Source organism: Carcharodon carcharias, chromosome 19, assembly GCF_017639515.1.
Source record: "Carcharodon carcharias isolate sCarCar2 chromosome 19, sCarCar2.pri, whole genome shotgun sequence".
NCBI classification, from domain to species: Eukaryota; Metazoa; Chordata; class Chondrichthyes; order Lamniformes; family Lamnidae; genus Carcharodon; species Carcharodon carcharias.
Window position 1 is genome coordinate 92,306,116 of NC_054485.1, and position 19,793 is coordinate 92,325,908.

The following is a 19,793-nucleotide window of genomic DNA, read 5'->3' on the forward strand; positions in this document are numbered from 1 at the left end:
GTAAAACTGGATAGAGTTGGTGGGATATATGGCAGAGAGAGAGAGCTGAGAACACTGGCGTGGGTGTTGGGAAGGGTGGAAATACATAGGAGAGAAACATGCATACCAATACCACCATCAACAATATATTTTTCATATTCATTCATGGGAGGTGGGCATCGCTAGCTGGGCCAGCATTAATTGCCCATCCCTAATTGCCCTTGAGCTGCCTTCTTGAACCACTACAGCCCACGTGGTGTAGCCCATGGTGCTGTTAGGGAGGGAGTTCCATGTTTTTGACCCAGCGACAGTGAAGGGACGGCGGTATATTTCCAAGTCAGGATGGTGAGTGGCTTGGAGGGGAACTTCCACGCGGTGGTGTTCCCATGCGTCTGCTGCCCTTGTCCTTTTAGATGGTATTGGTCATGGGTTTGGAAGGTGCTGTCTAGAGAGACTTGGTGAGTTGCTGCATTGCATCTTATAGATGGTGCTCACTGCTACCACTGTGTGTTGCTGGTGGAGGGAATGAATGAGTTACTTACCACAGGATTCCTAGCCTCTGAACTGGCTTTGTAGCCACTGTATTTATATGGCTATTCCAGTTCAGTTTCTGGTTAATGGTAACCCCCAAGATGTTGATAGTGGGGGGATTCAGTAATGGTAAGCCATTGAGTATCAAGGGGTGATGGCTGGATTCTCTCTTGTTGGAGATGAACATTGCCTGGCACTTGTGAGGCACGAATGTTACTTGCCACTTGTCAGCCCAAGACTGGATGTCATCCAGGTCTTGCTGCATTTGGACATGGACTGTTTCAGTATCTGAGGAGTCACGAATGGTGCTGAACATTGTGCAATCATCTGCAAACATCCCCACTTCTGAGCTTATGATGGAAGGAAGTTCATTGATGAAGCAGCTGAAGATGGTTGGACCATGGACAATAGCCTGAGGAACACCTGCAATGATGTCCTGGAACTGAGAGGATTGACCTCCAACATCCAGAACCATCGTTCTTTCTGCACGGTACAACTTCAACCAGTGGAGAATTTTCCCCCCAATTCCAATTGACTCTAGTTTTGCTAGGGCTCCTTGATGCCACACTCAGTCAAATGCAGTCTTGATGTCAAGGGCAGTCACTCTCACCACAAGAGATTTTGTATAAACATCATGAGTTGCTGTTTCTTGCATACATAAACCAGTATAGATTGACAGTTGGTTTATAAACCTGTGGTTTATCTAATCTCTCCCTGTCTTCACAAAAAGATAATGAGCCTACAGCAAGAGGGACTGGATGCAAACCTTGGGCTGAGAAGGAAGCGGGGATGAGTCATCATCATTACAGCAAACAATACCAAGCCTTAGAGCCAAAAATGGTAATGGGGGCAGGGGGGGCAGAGTGGGAGAATTACGAGCACAAGGCCCAATTCTAGAGAGTTTCAGATGTTTCAATGTGCTGAGGCTCTGTGTATAAAGTTCAGGTATTCTTCAGGTGTATGCTCACATTGTATTGAATGGCAGGCTCTGAGGCCAGATGGTGGAAGCAGGGCCTCAAAGTGCCTCCTCTGACACCTCCACATTCAAACCAATGTACGCCATGCCTACCTGACCTCCTCAGCCACACACACACACACACACACACACACACAGACACAGATGATCCCCTGCCCTGCCTCACTCTCCTTCACACTTGTCCAAGTATAAAAGCACACCTGATGCCTACATCAAGACTCATGCCAAACTAAGTTTCCAGTGCTACTGGGTCCTCAGACTAGGGGTCACTTGAATGAAAAGTAATGGTCCTCCATTCCCATCAACAGGAACCATTTTAGTAACCGAAGGCCATAATAAGCAGATAGAAATAACATTGACATGCTGGTAAATGGGATTAGGTAGGTAGGTCAGGTGTTTCTCACGTGTCAATGGGCCGAAGGGCCTATTCTGCACTGTGTGATCCTGTGACATAACCATGCTTTATCATTTCACTTTCTGGAAACTAAAATAATTATTTTACTTATGTTTAGATGAATATTTTGATGAGGAAATCATTTTCAGTATTTAACCATTTTAATTTACAGAAGTGGAGCCAAATTAAATGAACTTCACCTTAAAAAATGGACTATAAACCCTTATATACTATAACATCTGTTCTATTAATGGCTTTACTCAAGGTGAGTGTAACGTATGTTTTGTATTAGGTATAGGAAAATGTATAAACTATGTTATTATAATACTGTAATTGATTATATGAATAGTCCTCCCACCAAAAGTAGATTATCTGGTTATATATTGCTGCCCTGTGGGATTTTGCAGTGTGCGAGTTAGCCGTTGATTTGCCTGCAAAACAGTAGTGATTACACTTTGTAAAGTAATGAAGCAGTGTGAACAACCCCAAAGACAATATGATTAATCCTGTTGGAAAGAGCACAGAGGGTATTTTGGCCAAAGGGTCAAACAGGGTGTTGTGATGATCATTAATGAACGTAGGAATAAAGGATAAAAACAAAAAACTGCGGATGCTGGAAATCCAAAACAAAAACAGAATTACCTGGAAAAACTCAGCAGGTCTGGCAGCATTGGCGGAGAAGAAAGGAGTTGACGATTTGAGTCCTCATGACCCTTCAACAGAACTGAAGTTCTGTTGAAGGGTCATGAGGACTCAAATCGTCAACTCCTTTCTTCTCCGCCAATGCTGCCAGACCTGCTGAGTTTTTCCAGGTAATTCTGTTTTTGTATAGGAACGAAGGAATTTAGGAACAGAGGATTTCGGAGCAGGAGTAGCAGCCATTCGGTTCTTCCAGCCTGCCCTGCCATTCGATGAGATTATGGCTGCCCCAACCTTGACTCCCTTGGCTATCAAAAAATTCAGTGACCCAGCCTCCACTAATCTCTGGGGATTTTGAGGGAAAAAAATTCTCCTCATCTCTGGCTTAAACGGTAGACCGCTTATTCTCAAATGGAAACATCCTCCTGGTATCTACCCTATTAAATCCCCTCAGGATCTTATACATTTCAATAAGATCACCTCTCATTCTTCTAAACTCCAATGGGTACAGACCCACCTTTCTTCACAGGATAAGCCCCTCATCCCAGAGATTAGTCGAGTGACCCTTCTCCGAACTGCTTCTAATGCAATAATACTTTTTTTCAAATAAGGAGACCAAAACTCTACCCAGTACTCCAGATGTGGTCTCACCAAGGCCCTGCACAGCTGCAGTAAAACCTCCCTAAATTTATATTCCATCCGTCTTGCAATAAATGCGAACATTTCATTTGCCTTCCTAATTACTTGTTGTACCTGCATGCTAACTTTTTGGGACTCATGTACCAGGACACCCAAGTCCCTTTGTGCCACCGAGTTCTGTAATCCCTCTCCATTTAAATATTACACCGCTTTTCTATTTTTCCTGCTAGTTTGAAGATCTGGATTTAGCATGCAATTTTCAGGCTAATTGATGATTACCATGATTTGAATGTGCCTGCAGGTGCTAACCAGAAACCTGCACGTTTAGGACTCATGTGCTGATTAAGACACAGTTTTCCTGGAGCTCCTTACAGCCACTTCTACTGAATGTGTGGAGTGCTCTGGCTGGCTCACAGTGACAGGGGTTTTAGGCTGGGTCAGGGACCTAAAGAGAGGGTGCAGAGGTTCGGGGATGTGGTGCTAGAGGTCATTGTAGTGGAGGTCCAGAGGAGGAAGTATGTCCTGAGCCCACAGCCATCTTGTCCTCCTCTCCCTCCTGACCCTCTCTCTCCTACAGCAGCTGGTGCTGCTCTTCCTAGTCTCATGTCCTCTCCCCATTCCTTGTCCAAACCAAATGGTACAGCAAGATATCCATGACCAATCACTCCCTTTCACCTGATAACTCCCATAATGTGTCCAGTAAGGTAGGGCAGCACAGCCATCACTCATTTTTGTGAAGTCCTAAAAAGCATCCCAGAAAGTCTCCTGATGTGCTTCAGAGGTCCTCTTCTCAGTTTCTGGAGCATTGTTCGTGAAATGGTGAGTATCCCTTTAAGTAATGAGTATCCTTTTGAGTAGTGATTGCAATAGACATCAATGCTGTGTTTACTCACAAACATCCAGCAGCTGTTAGGAGATGGTGTTAGTTGAAGCGCTACAGTCGCCAAAAGGCCCAACAACCTCTTTAATCTGCAAGAGCAAGAAATGTAAGTGCTAATCAGCTGTTTAACAAGGCTCTGAGTGGCTGCTCTGAGTGCTGACTTCAGTTCCTTTCCCAGGATGGAGTCTTGTGCCACATCCAGGCTATTTCAGTTTAGAATCCCATTTTGTCCAGTTCTTTACCACTTAATGTGTTCAGCAAAAATCACTCCTCACCACCAACTCCCAATGTGTTTAGTTGTTGGGTGACAATGTGACCATGCTCAGCGTAAAGCACTGTGTGGGCCAACAGTCCATCAACGTACATCACCTATGAAGAATGGGTGAGTCCAAAGCTGAGCCAATGCACCGGGGTGGGGCTGCTGCTGCTTTCCATTTTCACTAGCACCCGTTGGTAGCTCAAAAAAACTGCAGACTGGTTTTGAAAAAGACTGTGGTGACATCAGGGCTATATATACAAACAAAACAGATAAGTGACTCAAGCAAATGAGCTGGTCTCAGTCTTCTGCCTTGAAATAGAATTTCAGGGAAGGGCAGGTGGCAAATGATCAGGTAGAGTTATGCTTGGCAAACTGGTCAGATCAGGCTCCACAGTGGGAATCAGGCTGTCAGCTCTGGTTAGATGTATTCCTGGTGGTATTGTTATGTGACCCTCCCACCTCCAGTATAACTTCTTACCCCACCACCTGACACATACCCATTGTTGGTCCCCTGACACACCACTTTCATGTAGTCCCATCTTCCCATGGGAAGGGAACTCTCTCTACTTTACCTGACTGGCTTGTTCTTCACTGTCAGTCAAGCAATTCTTTGTTAAGCTCCAATAGTTGTTTAGAAATGAAGACCGAAACCAAGACAGAGTTTTATTGCTGGTCATAAAACACTCTACAGACAGAACTAGTCTCAGTTGTTATCCCTTTCATACAACCAAATGCGTACTTAGTTAAATAATCTAACAATTGGCAATTGAATTTCTTTAACTGTTTCCTTCCCTAACATTCTTTTCCTTGTCTGTAATATTTTTATAACAAATAAGTTAATGTTGAAAGAAAATGCTAAAAAAAATCTTTTAATGCTGCAACCCATTTCTTTTAGGGCTGGAAGCAGTATCTTGGAGACTAATTTTTAATTGCTAGAGACCCCAGTTCAATTCTGGAGAGTTGGCAACACCAAGCGGGTGCAAGATAAACAATGTGTAAAGAGAGACAATGGCATGAAGTGTGTGAAAGAACCATTGTCCCTGTGCAAGGGCTTTAAACTCTCTTCACCAGGCTGTAGCTGGAAGATGATGGCCTTGGTTCACATCAAGCCAATGCGATGGACCATTGCCATCTCTGTCAGAAAGATTCAGGACCCATTCAAGAGACTTGACCCCAAGCAAGGTCTAGGCTGATACTCTCATTTGCAGTACTGAGGGAATGCTGGTTTGTCAAGAGGTGTTGTCATTCAGATGTGATGGAATTTTAAAACAGGACTCCATCTGCCCTCTTGGGAGGGATCAATGTAAGATATCCCATACCCCATTTTGAACAAGAGCAGGGGAAATCTCCTGGTGTCCTGGCTAATATTTAACTCTCAATCATTGGAATATCATTGCTGTTTGGAGGACCCTCCTGCGCCCCAATCAGCTGCTGCATTTTCCTATATTACAATTGACTAAACTGCAAAAGGTAAGTCATTGGATGCAAAGTGTTACATGACATCCTGGAGTCATGAAAGGTGCCACAAAAATGCTAGTTTTATCATTTGACAACAGACAAAGGAATTTCTAGTGAGAAATAGAAACAGCTCAAAGTGTGCCTGATTTTTAATTGCTGCTTATTTATAATAAGCCTGCAGCAAATTCCATGTACTGGAATGCTAATAAGGAAAGATTATTCTTGTGTGGGGAATTCATTTTTTTGAGTATGCATCATCCTTCGCATGCCACAGACTTTGGTCTTGTGAAAACAATGGTCTTGACTTTACCATAGTAATGACAGTGAGGCTATTAGCACTCACCATTATCAAGGAGTAAACAAGACAGCAACTTCTGACGTTCTCTCATACATGTTTAAAAAAAAGGAAAGACTTGCTCTTGTACAGCTGCTTTTGTGACCTCAGGATGTAGCAAAACATTTTACAATCAATAAGTATTTGTGAAGTGTTGACACTATTGTAATGTAGGAAATGCAACAGCCAATTTATGCACAGCAACTCCCATAAAGAGCAATGTAATAATGATGAGATAATCTGTTTTTAATGAAGCTTATTAAGAGTTTAATATTTGTCAGGATTACCAGGGATAAATTATTTTTCCTTTCTTCTTTCATGGGATGCGTGCATCACTGGAAAAGCCTGTATTTGCTGCCGTGGTGGGATTTGAACCCAAAGCATTAGTGTTATGATGCAGCTGATATTAAATGCTGAGTTGTTCAAATCCCAGAGGGAAACTTGAACCAACCGTCACAATTAATTTTCAATTTGTATAAATTTCGAGATTCATGCCTTGAATTCAGCAGTAATAAGACCACCAAGTTTAATAGGTTTTTATAAAACTAAATTAAGCATTTATTAATAAGAGAAATGATTTTAAATGCATACATAGATCTACAAATTATTACTAAGATAACTTCTAAATCCCCTAATCAATCTAACTCCCAGTTACACTTTTGTTAAGGCAACAGTAAGACACATAGATTTTAAAATACCCAGGCAAAGAAACATGATACTTGAACAAGCCGAATTCAAAGTGAGTTCTCTTCACTTCAGTCCCTGGAGACAGCAGCTTGAGGCATAGATGCTGAAGGCTTTTTCACACTTGTAAGATGTTAAAAATCCCTACCCTTACACACAGCCTTTGCTCCTTTATACATACATTCCCTTTTGAATGCAAATACATATTGTTTCATTATGTCTTTGGACTTCATCTCCCTGATAATAAAACCCTCTCATTGCACTAAATTTTACCAGTAATCTTTGGGAAAAATAAACACAGTGTTTTTAAACTTCACCTGGCTAGGTGACACATTTCACCCCTCCTTTGGAAACAACCTAGTCTGGTTCATTTCAAAATGCAAGTGTTCCCTTGACACCTATGTTTCTAAACTTCCCCATGTTTACCTAATTACCATTTCAAACCTAACCTCTCTTCTTAGATCAAAGCATCTCGACTAATTCAATTAAGTCACATACACATACACACACACACATATCCCACTATTATTCTATTTTACAATAAATTCCAATAACATTATGAGGATTATTATATCTTCTTGATATCCCCCTCTATACAGAAAAATGAACTGTCATAATTTAAAAAGAGATTTTATTTTTATTAACCCATCTTATACTATCTCCTCTACTTATCTATATACTTACACTATGACATTACCAGTTGCAAGCATTAACATAACAATATATATATACAAATCCTTCACATCAACAGAAATCATTCCAGTTCAGAATCCAGGTTTTTAAGTGTCCAATTTGATAAAGCATCTGCAATCAGATTTTCACGTCCAGTGACACGTATAATCTGTAGATTAAATGGTTGCAGTAATAAACTCCATCTGAATAGCCTTGCACTTCTGTCTCGAAATTTGTCCAGAAACTTTAAAGGATTGTGGTGTGTATAAACAATTGTCTCCGACAAATTGTTTGCCACATAAATTTCAAAATGCTGCAACACTAACACCAAATCCAAAGTCTCCTTTTTGATTGTTGAATATCTTCCCTGTTGTGCATTCAACTTCCGTGAAAAATACCTTAATGGTTTTTCAATTCCAGTGTCATCTTGTCATAACAGTACAGCCCCAATGCTTATATCACATGCATCAACAGCCAACTCAAATTGCTCGGCATCATTGGGTACTGTCAAAACTCGTGTTGTAGTTAATACAGTTTTCAACTTATCAAATGCCTCTGACACTCCTGTGTCCATTGGCTAGGTCTTTTTCAATAGTTCAGTCAGTGGAGCTACCACACTGCTAAAATTTGCCACAGATTTCTGATAAAACCCACTCATGTCCAGAAATCTCAAAACTTCTCGTTTTGTTGTAGCACTGGAAAATATCCATAATAGTCTTGACATTCACAACCCTTGGAGTCACCTTACCATGTCCAATGGTATGGCCTAGATGTGTAATTTGTGCTTTCGCAAATTCACTTTTAGCCAAGCTCATCACAAAATTAGCTTATTGTAATCGAGTAAATAATTCTTCCAGATGCTATAAATGCTCCTCCCATGTAGGACTGAAAACTATTAAGTCATCAATATAAACAGCACAATTACTTAGACCTGCAATTACATTGTTCATCAATCTTTGAAATGTCGCAGGTGCATCTTTTGTACCAAATGACATGACTATAAACGAATATAGTCCATTTGGCATCACAAAAACCAATATCTCCTTTGCTTTCTCTGATAATGGTGCTTGCCAATATCTTTCTAGCAAGTCAGCATTTGTGATAAACTTTGATTGTTCCACTTTCTCAATACAATCCTCCAACCATGGTATAGGATATGAATCCACTTTTGTCACTGCATTCACCTTTCAATAGTGCACACGCAGTCTCTGTGTTCCATCCAGTTTTGGTACCAGCAGAATAGGCAAACTCCAGTTACTGCAATTTGACTCAATGATATCATTTTGAAGCATGATATCAATTTCTTTTATACTTGTGATAACTTTGCCAGATTTAATCTATAAGGACTTTGCCTTACTGAAGGTGAAACTTCTACAGATACATCATGTGTTGCTAAATCTGTCTTTCCCAATTTATGTCCACAAATAGTTTTGTGTGACTGCAATAACTTTTCCAAATTACTTTGACACTTGTCTGGAAGCTAACTCAATATTTAAATTGAATTTTCAAGTATCCCCTCATTATCCAATTTGATTGGAGGAAAATCAATTTCAGAATCTTGCATTTCTACTTCTTTCTCATTATCTACTACCACTAACAACCCCTTCTGGTTCTCTTCCCTGTCAAAGTGCTTTTTAAACATATTTACATGACATACCCTCTGCTTTTTTCTATCTGGAGTATTTATCAAATAATTTACTTCACTCAGTGTCTTTTCAATCCTGTAAAGCCCACTAAACTTTGCCTTTAATGGATTACCCAGTACAGGTAACAGAACTAGCCTTTTCTCTCTAGCAACAAAATTCTGAGCTGTAGCTTTCCTGTCTGCTTTCACTTTCATCACTTGCTGTGATAACTTTAAATGTTCCCTAGCCAACTCATATGCTTTGTCCAAGCTCTCTCTCAAGTTTCATATGTAATCCAGGAGAGTAGTTTCTGAACTTTGACCCATCAATTTCTCATAAATCGATTCCAATGGTCCCCTTACCTCATGACCATAGACTAGTTCAAAAGGACTAAAACCAGTTGATGCATTAGGAGCACCCTAATAACAAATAACAAGAATAGAATTCCTCCATCCCAATCCTGTGGATAATCTTGACTGTGCACTGTCATCATAGTTTTTAGAGTTTGATGCCATCTTTCCAAAGCCTCTTATGACTCAGGATGATAAGCTGTTGACTTAAATTGTTTTATCCCCAAACTGTTCATTACTTCCTTAAACAGCTGTGACATAAAATTTGAACCTCAATCCAATTGTATTTCCTTAAGTATTTCATACCTTGTAAAAAATTTAGTTAACTTTCTCACAATCTTCTTTGTTGTAATGTTTCTCAAAGATTTTCAAGAAATCTAGGCATATCCATTAATGTCAATAAATGCTGATTTCCACTTTTTGCCTTAGGGAGTGGTCCTACACAATCAATCATGACCCTAGTAAAAGGTTCTTCAACTGCTGGAATTGCAATTAAAGGTGCCAGTTTAATCACTGCTTGTGGTTTCCCTATCACCTGACATGTGTGACATGTTCTACAGAATTTGACTACATCCTAATGCAATCCAGGTCAAAAAAATGTTTTTGTATCTTCACTTGTGTCCTAATTCCTAAATGTCTCCCCATTGGCTTGGGCTGATAAATGGCAAGTAATATTTATACCACACAAGTGCCAAGCAATGACCATCTCCTACAAGAGAGGATCTAACTACATCCCGTGACTGAATAAATAAAACAAAAAGATAATCTGATTTTTGATGTTGAAGGATAAATATTGATCCCTGCTCTTCTTTGAACGAGTGCCATAGGGATCTTTTACATACACCCAGGCAGGAAGATGGGGCCTCAGTTTAACAACTCATCTAAAAGGCAGCACTGCTGACAGCACAGTACCCCCCTCAGTACTGCCCTGGTGTGTCAGCCTTAATTTTTATCTTTCAACCCTGAAATGAGACCTGAACCTGTGACTCAGAGTGCAAGCGCTACCAACTAGCCATGGCTGACAGCAGTACAGCTAGTGGCACGGAAGTGTGTTATGGCTGATGCTTAGATTTCATTCCTGTGAGAAAACAGTTAACACTGCATCTTCTAATCTTTCTTTGACAAACCATATATAAAATAATACTGTTGGGCGCACACAAATGAGCATTGTATTCTCATGTAGGAGTATTGTGTATGTGTGAGAGAGTGACAAAGAAGGTGCTTATTGACCGATAAACTGGATATAACAGAAAGCACATTAAATAATACCAAATGGTTGAAAAGGTGTGGCCTGGTTATATATTACCTCTAGTCATTAGACTTAAGTTGCAAATGAGCAAAATTTAATGTTAAACGTTATTCACACAAACCTTGCATTTTTCACTGCCCCATTCCTACTTTACAAAACAAAAGCCGTCATGAATAGAAACCTAGACATCTAGAGTACTATGTACGGTTTTGGTCTCCTTACTTAGGGAGGGATATACTTGCCTTGGAAACAATTCTGAAAAAGTTCATTCAGTTGATTTCTGGGATGAAGGAGAAGGTTGAGCAGGTTGAGCTGATACTCATTCAGGTTTGGAAGAATGAGAGGTAATCTTATTGAAACATATAAGCCTCTGAGGTGGCTTGACTGGTTAGATGCTGAGAAGATGCTCCCCCTCATGGGGAATCTAGAACTAGGGGGCACAGTTTCAGAATAAGGGGTCTCCCATTTCAGATGGAAACAAGGAGGAATATCTTCTTTCAGATGGTGGTGAATCTTTAGAATTCTCTACCCGAGAGGGCAATGGAGGTTGGCTCGTTGAATATATTGGAGGTGAATTCGACAGATTTTTGGTCTACAAAGGGGTCAAGGGTTATTGGGGGTGGGGCAGCGGGTGTGGCAGTGTGACAGGCCGGAAGGAGGAACTGAAGCCACAATCGGATTAGCCACTTCTGAATGGTGGAGTAGTCGCAAGGCACAAGTGGCCAATTCCTGCTCCTATTTCTCTTCATGCAAGTGAAGTGAGACCTGTGATGGTAAAAGGAAACTATTAAAATCCGCAAAATGTCATCTAATCTAACGTCTTACTCTGATATTCCAATGTCCTGTAAGGATACTATATTCCTAATTTTAATGGTAAGGACTTTAGTTAATATGGACTTTATAAAATTATCTTTAAAAAGTGGTCAAAATGTTGTCCAAGTTGGCTGGTGACATTTTGTGATTTTCAGACAAAGGATCAACACACGTTTGAACATGCTTCTGGGAAGTTTATAAAATGTAGATGACCGTAGGTGGAATGCTTTCTCTTGAATAGACATGTCTTATCTTTCGTCTGTCCTTGTTCCAAGGGTTGGCCGCACCGTGAACAATCTTTCTCCGCTCATTTCTATTCTCTGCTGCCCTCTCTGTTTGTTCCATAGAGAGGCCAGTCCACATTCTGATATCATCCATCCATGCCATCTTGGGTCTTCCTTGTGCACATTTTTCAGGTGCTTTGCCTTGCATTGCTTCTTTTTCCAAGTATTCCCCTCCTGTTTTCATCACATGTCCAAAATACGTGAGCTTCCTTGATACCACTACCTCAAACAAGCTCCTCTTAACATCAGCTATCTCAAGCATCGATTCTTTTGTCCTCCTCGCTGCCCATGACACATGTAATACCCACCTGAGTCCTTTCATTTTAAATGCTCTTACTTGAGCCTCATCACTCTTCTTGATTTTTTTTTGAAAAATATGCTTTATTCATTAAATATCTGGAAGAACATTACAAAACATTTCTAAATCGTCATCACAAAAAGTGCAATCAGATTCAACTTTTACACATGGATCACGAGGTGCTTCAATAAAATCAATGACTATTAGTCATTTCAAATTGGTCATTACAGACAGTCAGACAGTGCAATGGTATTGGAGTTATCAACATACATCATGTTGCACTCTGAGGTACTTCAATACAATTATAATACAATTAGTATTCAATGCATACATTTAATGTGAGCCGTACAGCCTGAGAGGTCTATACAATTCCCAGTCTCTCAGTGCACTATGGCAGAAAGGTCTTAGACAGCGACCTTTCCCCATTGCGCCTTTGCAGTGGCTGCCCCAAGATTTAGTGCATCCCTCAGCACATAGTCCTGGACCTTAGAATGTGCCGGTCTGCAACACTCGGTCGGGGACAACTCTTTCACTGGAAGATCAACAAGTTTCAGGCAGACCAAAGAGCGTCTTTTACCGAGTTGATGATCCTCCAGCTTCAGTTGATGTTTGTCTTGGTGTGTGTCCCTGGGAATAGCCCATAGAGCACAGAGTCCTGTGTCACAGAACTGCTCGGGACGAACCTTGACAGAAACCACTGCATCTCTCTCCAGATCTTCTTTGCAAAGGCACAATCATCACTCTTCTTGATGGTCTAGCTTTCACAGCCATACATCGTCACCGGCCACACAAGAGCTTTCAGATTTTCATTGTAATCGAGATGTTGTGGCTACTCCATACTCTTTTAACTGAGTTCACAATGCCATGGCTCTTGTTAAATCTAGCCCAAATTTCTTCGTTCGACTCCACATCTTCCATGATGAGTGACCCAAGACAGTGGAAGGAATCTGTTTAAGGTAGCTGTTTAAGCTGAACGCTGTTAATCAGAATCTTGCAGATCTTTCTGTCCATCCCCATCACCTTTGTCTTGTTGACATTGATCAGGAGACTATCCTGGCTAACCTGAAGCAGATGATTCACCGACACTTGTAGCTCCTCGCTGAGTTAGTGAATGGAATAATGTCATTAGCATATCTAAAGTTCAAAACTCGCTGCCCGCCAATAGATATCCCAGCTTTATCAAATGTCTCTCTCATGGATATAAAGGTGCAATACTGATTGGTGGGGGGCCAGTTTTGAATCTTCGATATGCTAATGAAGTTCCTCAGAGTAGTGTCCTAAGCCCAACCATCTTCAGCTGATTCATCAATGACATTCCTTCCATCATAAGGTCAGAAATGGGGATGGTCACTGATGATTGCACAATGTACAGTACCATTCATGATCTGTCATATACTGAAGCAGTCTCTGACCATATGCAGCAAGACCTGGTCAATATTCAGGCATGGGCTGATAGATGGCAAGTAACATTCATATCACAGAAGCGCCAAGCAATGATTATCACTAACGAGAGAGAATCTAACCTTTCCCCTTCACATTCAATGGCATTACCATCACTGAATCCAGCAATATTAACATCTTGGGGGTTTACCATTGACTGGAAACCAAACTGGACCAGCCTTATAAATACTGTAGCTATAAGTGCAGGTCAGGGGCTGAGAATTCTGTGAAGGACAACTCAACTCCTGACTCCCTAAAGCCTGTCCACTAACTGTAATGAACAAGCCAGGAATGTGTTGGAATATTCTCCACTTGCCTAGATGAGTGCAGCTTCAACAGTGCAGCTTCAACAGCTCTCAAAACCATCCAGGACAAAGCAACCTGTTGGACTGGAACCCCATCCACCAGCTTAAACATTCACTCCCTCCACCCCTGATGCACAGTGGCAGCAGTGTGTACCATCTACAAGATGCACTGCAGCAACTCACCAAGGCTGCTTTGACACCACCTTCCAAACTGATGGCCTCTACCATCTAGAAGGGCAAGGGCAGCAGATGCATGGGGACACCACCACCTCTAGGTTTCCCTCCAATCACACACCACACTAACTTGGAACTCTTTCGCCATTCCTTCACTGTTGCTGGGTAAAAATCCTGGAACTCCCTTCCTCACAGCACTGTGGGTGTTCCTACAACACATAGACTGCAGCAGTTCACCGCCACCTTTCAAGGGCATTTAGGGATGAGAAATAAATGCTGGCCTAGCCAGTGAAGCCCACACCCCATTAACAAATATTAAAAAAGAATGGACATACTAAGTTGGAAACAATCTATGGAATTCACACATTCTATTTTTTCAGGACTTATACAAAACTCAGAATCAATGGATTTCCAGACTCACAGTCTCTGAGCTTAATACTTAACAAAAAAGAGCTTTAGAAACCCCTTAATAATGAATATCTGTGAATAACCCATCCATTTCCCCATTGAGTAGCAATGGTTTTGGACTTCCAAACCATTCTGGGTGGGCAGTAGAAGTATTGATTACTTGATTGAAACTATCTTCAGATAACAATTCTTGTACTTGAAGCAACAGGGAGAAACAAATCAGTCTGGAAACCATCAGGACAAGCAGGGCCATTCCTCCAGCCAGGAGAACAGAAGCCTAACAATCAGTCAACTCAGGCAGTGCGAGGGAGACTAATTTGTTTTCACCTGTAAAATTTCGCCTCTACTCAAACTCGGCCATAACAATCCAGAGACTTCCAACTTCCATTCATCTACAAAGAACCATGAGAGAGAACCCATCCAGGCCCACAATGTACCTTAAAGACTCAATCTGAACTTGATATGCTTCTTGTATTCTGATAATATTCTAGCTGCATGCTTCATTGTCTAGAATTCACCTTAACTTGTGTGTGTTTGTCTGCGTCCGTGAGGGAATAAATGTTTTGTTGCGATTATATTTGGGGTGTTGTGTGAATAAACGTTACCTTTTCTTTGTATTTAAACTTACCCAAAGCTGGCTTTGTGTCTATCAGTAAAGGTCACAACTTGAACAATGTAAAACATTCCCTCTAAACATACACCTTGGGTTGCATATTGCTGGGGATGGGAGTGGGGCATGGAGCTCGACCCCTTGGAAGGAAAGACTCACTCCATACCAGCCCACTCCACAGCCATAATTCATGGCAGGTGGGCTAAATTATTGGAGAATGGGCTTGTACCCCACATTGCGAAGTCCTGCCCTAGGGGGCTGCTGGCCAATTGGATTGGGTGGCAGCTCCAGAAGTCCTGGCAGCATCAAGATCTCATTAGTGCTACTGGGACTACAAACAGGCCCAAGAGGAAGGCCCAATGGATCCCGGAGTGATGGTAGGTCCGGGATCTTGGGCTGGGAGGGGTCTTGCCTGACTGCCCGTACCAACTGTGTTATGCCATGGGGCAACATATTGTCGAGGTCAATTGGCTTGTTAAAAAGCTCAATTGACCCTTGATTATTTAGTTAAATATAGTGGGTGGGCTTCTGATTTCAGTGCCCTCCCACTTAATGTGTTTTGAGGATGAACTCAGGGGTGGGCAGGAAGATAGTGGGCTGGGCACCCGCCCTACTTTATGGGCCATCCCCCCACTTCTGAAAACATGCCTGTCGAGGCAGGTAAACTCCAGCCCCCTGTTGTGGACGCCTGAGGTGAGGAGGAACTGGAAAAATTATCCCTCCATCTCTCTCCCCGTCTGTAACAAGTAATACTTAGACACATCCCCTGTAACTCAAAATTGGTCAATAAATAGGTTTTCAGTCCAGTTAATTAAACTGCCTTTGGACCTTATTGGAGATTCAATGACTATACATTAAAGTCACTGAAAGCAACAAACTGCCTGGAAATGGGATAAGTGAAAGAATCTAATAGTGGTGCAGTGAAAACAATCAGAAAGCATGTGGGGGAAGATGACAGAAAAGAAAGAGGAAGACTGCCAAGTACAGCTTACAAACTGAAGCAAAATGTTAAAATCTTGGATTGGGCTGAAGGTTCATTAATGAAGCAGAAAAAAAGATTTAACATTTATATAGAGCTTTCCATGATCACTGCACCTCTCAAAGTGCTTCACAGACAATGAGGTACTTCTTTTTTAAGTGTTTCACTGTTACAATATAGGAAATGTGGCAGCCAGTATGTGCACAGTGAACTCCCACAAACAGCAATGTGATAATAACCAGGTAACCTGTTTGTTTCTGATGTTGCTTGAGGGATCAATCTTGGCCCGGACATTGGGGATAACTCCCCTGCCCCTCTTCAAAACAGTGTCACGGAATCTTTTACATTCACCCGAGCAGGTAGATGGGGCTTTGGTTTTAAAGGATCATCCAAAGGACAGCACGTGAGACAGCGCAGCACTCCTTCAGTACTGTGCTGGACTGTCAGCCTTGATTTTTGTACTCAAGCCCTAGAGTGGGACTTGAACCCAGAACCTTGTGACTCAGGGAGGATAGTGCTACCAACTGATGCACAGCTAAAACTCTAAACAATAGAGACAAAGCATAGAGGACAATCTGAAGATGACTGGAGGCAAACTTCCATTATTAGGTGCCACACAGCAGTGAGGCTAAACTGCAATGGTATTTTGCTTGGTGTTTTACTGACTCTCTGACCTCCTTTATCCTCATGAACAAAGCTAGGGAGGTTAGATCACATCTCAGGTGCTGGGGCCTGGGTAGCATGGTGTGGTGCTCAGGACAAATACATTTTGAAGATGGGTTACCTTTAAAGGCAGTGTTCTGATGGGTTCTGTTCCTGAGAGTGTTAGCATCCTCACATGGGTCCAAGGAGGGCTGGGAAAGATTGGCTATGAAAGTTCAAAGGTTGCTCTACAGCTTCCTGCATAGGAGGACCCACCAGCCTCTCCGCTCCAGGTCTTCATGAAGGAACTGGAATGGTTCTTGACTGGGACAGAGATTGTATCGTGTAGAAGGTAAGTAGCTTTTAAGATAATATTTATTCAATGTGTGAATCCCTGGACTGGTTTCGATGGCTTGAGGAGGGTTGGAAAGGAATTTTACTTTTTTTGATTTTGGCTTTGCTTATGTTTCTTTGTGGAGGAGAGGGGTTTTGATAACATTTATTGGATCATTTTTACTATCTCAAACACCATATTTAAATACAAGTAGTTGTTGCTGGGTGAGGGTTGTGGTGGATGGCTGGGGGGTGGAGAGGGGAGATGAGAGGGCAATAAAAGGACCAGAAATGTTGAGCCAGCCATCATGGTGTGAGGCAGACTTGATGGACCAACTGATCTTTTCATCCATGCTAAGTTTGTAACTTCTGTGCTGGGCAGATACTCCAAACTTGGGGTTTCCAGACTTGGAAGGAAAGCCAGGAGTGATCCAAATTTCTGCAGAATGTTTCAGTGGAAAATTGGCACCATGTCTCAGAAAGATTTAGGTCTTTCTGTGAGCAGTCATGCAGGAGAGTGAAGTGGGGGAATAATTATTAAATGAAAATGGAGGAACCTGAGTGTGAATTGAGGGAGTGATATTGTTGCTGGACTAGTAATCCAGAGATCCAGGGCAATGCACTGGGAACCCTGGTTCGAAACCCACCATGGCAGATGGTGAAATTTGAATTCAGTAAAAATCTGGAATTAGAAGTCTGATGATGACCATGAAACCATTGTTGTAAAAACCCATCTGGTTCACTAATGCCCCTTTAGGGAAGGAAATCTTACCTGGTTTGGCCTCCACACCCGCAGAAAATGTGGTCGACTCTTAATCGCCCTCTGAAATGGCCTAGCAAGCTACTCAGTTGTATCAAACTGCTGAAAAGCCTCAAAGGAATGAAACCTGATGGATCACACGGCACCGACCTAGGCACTGGGAATGACAACAGCAGACTCAGCCCTGTCAACCCTGCAAAGTACTCCTTACTAACACTTGGGGGCATGTGCCAAAATCAGGAGAGCTGTCTCACAGGCTAGTCAAGCAACAGCCTGACATAGTCATACTCATGGAATCATATCTTACAGATAGTGTCCCAGACACCACCGTCGCTGGTATGTCCGGTCCCACTGTCAGGACAGACCCAGCAGAGCTGGCAGCACAGTGGTATACAGAAGGAAGGGTGTTGCCCTGGGAGTCCTCAATATCGACTCCAGATCACATGAAGTCTCATGGCATCAGGTCAAACATGAGCAAGGAAACTTTCTGCTGATTACCATGCACTGCACACCCACCTGTTCCCCCAGCAGCTGATGAATCAGTACTCCACCATGTTGAACACCAGTTGGAGGAAGCACTGAGGGTGGAAAGGGCACAGAATGCACTCTGGGTGGGGGGACTTCAATGTCCATCACCAAGAGTGGCTCAGTAGCAGCACTACTGACTGAGCTGGTTGAGTCCTAAAGGACATAGCTGTTAGACTGGGTCTGCGGTGGGTGGTGAGGGAACCAACAAGAGGGAAAATCATATTTTACCTCATCTTCACCAACCTACTTGCCGTAGATGCATCTGTCCATGACAGTATCAGCAGGAGTGACCACTGCACAGTCCTTGTAGAGATGAAGTCCCATCTTCACATTGAGAATATTCTTCATTGTGTAGTATGGCACTACCACCATGCTAAATGGGATAGATTTTGAACAGATCTAGCAACTCAAGACTGGGCAATCTTGAGGTGCTGTGGGCTATCAGCAGCAGCACAATTATACAAAACCACAATCTGTAACCTCATCGCCCAGCATATACCCCACTTTATCATTACCACCAAGCCAGGGGATCAACCCTGGTTGATTTAATGAAGAGTGCTGGCAGGTATGCCAAGAACAGCAGCAAGCATACCTCTAAATGAGGTGCCAACCCAGAGAAGCTATAGCAAAGGACTACTTGCGAGCCAAACAGCATAAGCAGCAAGTGTTAGACAGAGCTAAGCGATTCCACAATTAATGGGTCAGATCTAAGCTCTGCAGTCCTGCCATATCCAGCAATGAATGGTGTTGGACAATTAAACAACTCACTGGAGGAGGTGGTTCCACAAATATCTCAGCACATAAGTGCAAAAGACAAGGCTGAAGCATTTGCTACAATCTTCAGCCAGAAGTGCTGAGTGGATGATTCATCTCAGCCTCCTCCAGAGGTCCTCAGCATCAAAGGTGCCAGTCTTCAGCTAAAACGAGTCACTCCACTTGATATCAAGAAATGGCTAAAGGCACTGGATATTGCAAAGGTTATGGGCCCTGACAATATTCTGGCAATAGTACTGAAAACTTGTGCTCCAGAACTTGCCGTACCCCTAGCCAAGTTGTTCCAGTACAGCTACAACAGTGGCAACCACCCATCAAAGTGTAAAATTGCCCAGGTATGTTCTGTAGACAAAAAGCAGAACTAATCCAACCTGACCAATTACCGCCCCATCAGTCTACTCTCAATCATAAGTAATGGAAGGGGCCATTAGTGTTGTCAAGTGGCACTTGCTTAGCAATAACCTGCTCACTGACACTCAATTTGGGTTTTGCCAGGGCCACTCAGCTCCTGACCTCATTATAGCCTTGGTTCAAACACGGACAAAAGAGCTGAACTCCAGAGGTGAGGTGAGAGTGACTACCCTTGACACCAAGGTCGCATTTGACCAAGTGTGGCATCAAGGAGCCCTAACAAAACTGGAGTCAACGGGAATCGGGGGAAAACTCTCCGCTGGTTGGAGTCATACCGAGTACAAAGGAAGATGGTTGTGGTTGTTGGAGGTCAGTCATCTCAGCTCTAGAGCATTACTACAGGAGTTCCTCAGGGTAGTGTCCTT

At 42.4% G+C, this 19,793-nt stretch overlaps 1 long non-coding RNA gene across 1 annotated transcript in view; it reads left to right on the plus strand.

Annotated features, from left to right (window-relative positions):
- The window catches only part of LOC121291483, a 99,405-nt gene that overhangs the window by 30,636 nt on the left and 48,976 nt on the right, over positions 1–19,793 (plus strand). Inside the window, exon 2 of the long non-coding RNA XR_005946012.1 lies at positions 16,889–16,974. This is a non-coding gene — a long non-coding RNA (uncharacterized LOC121291483). The remainder of the gene's footprint in view (positions 1–16,888; positions 16,975–19,793) is intronic.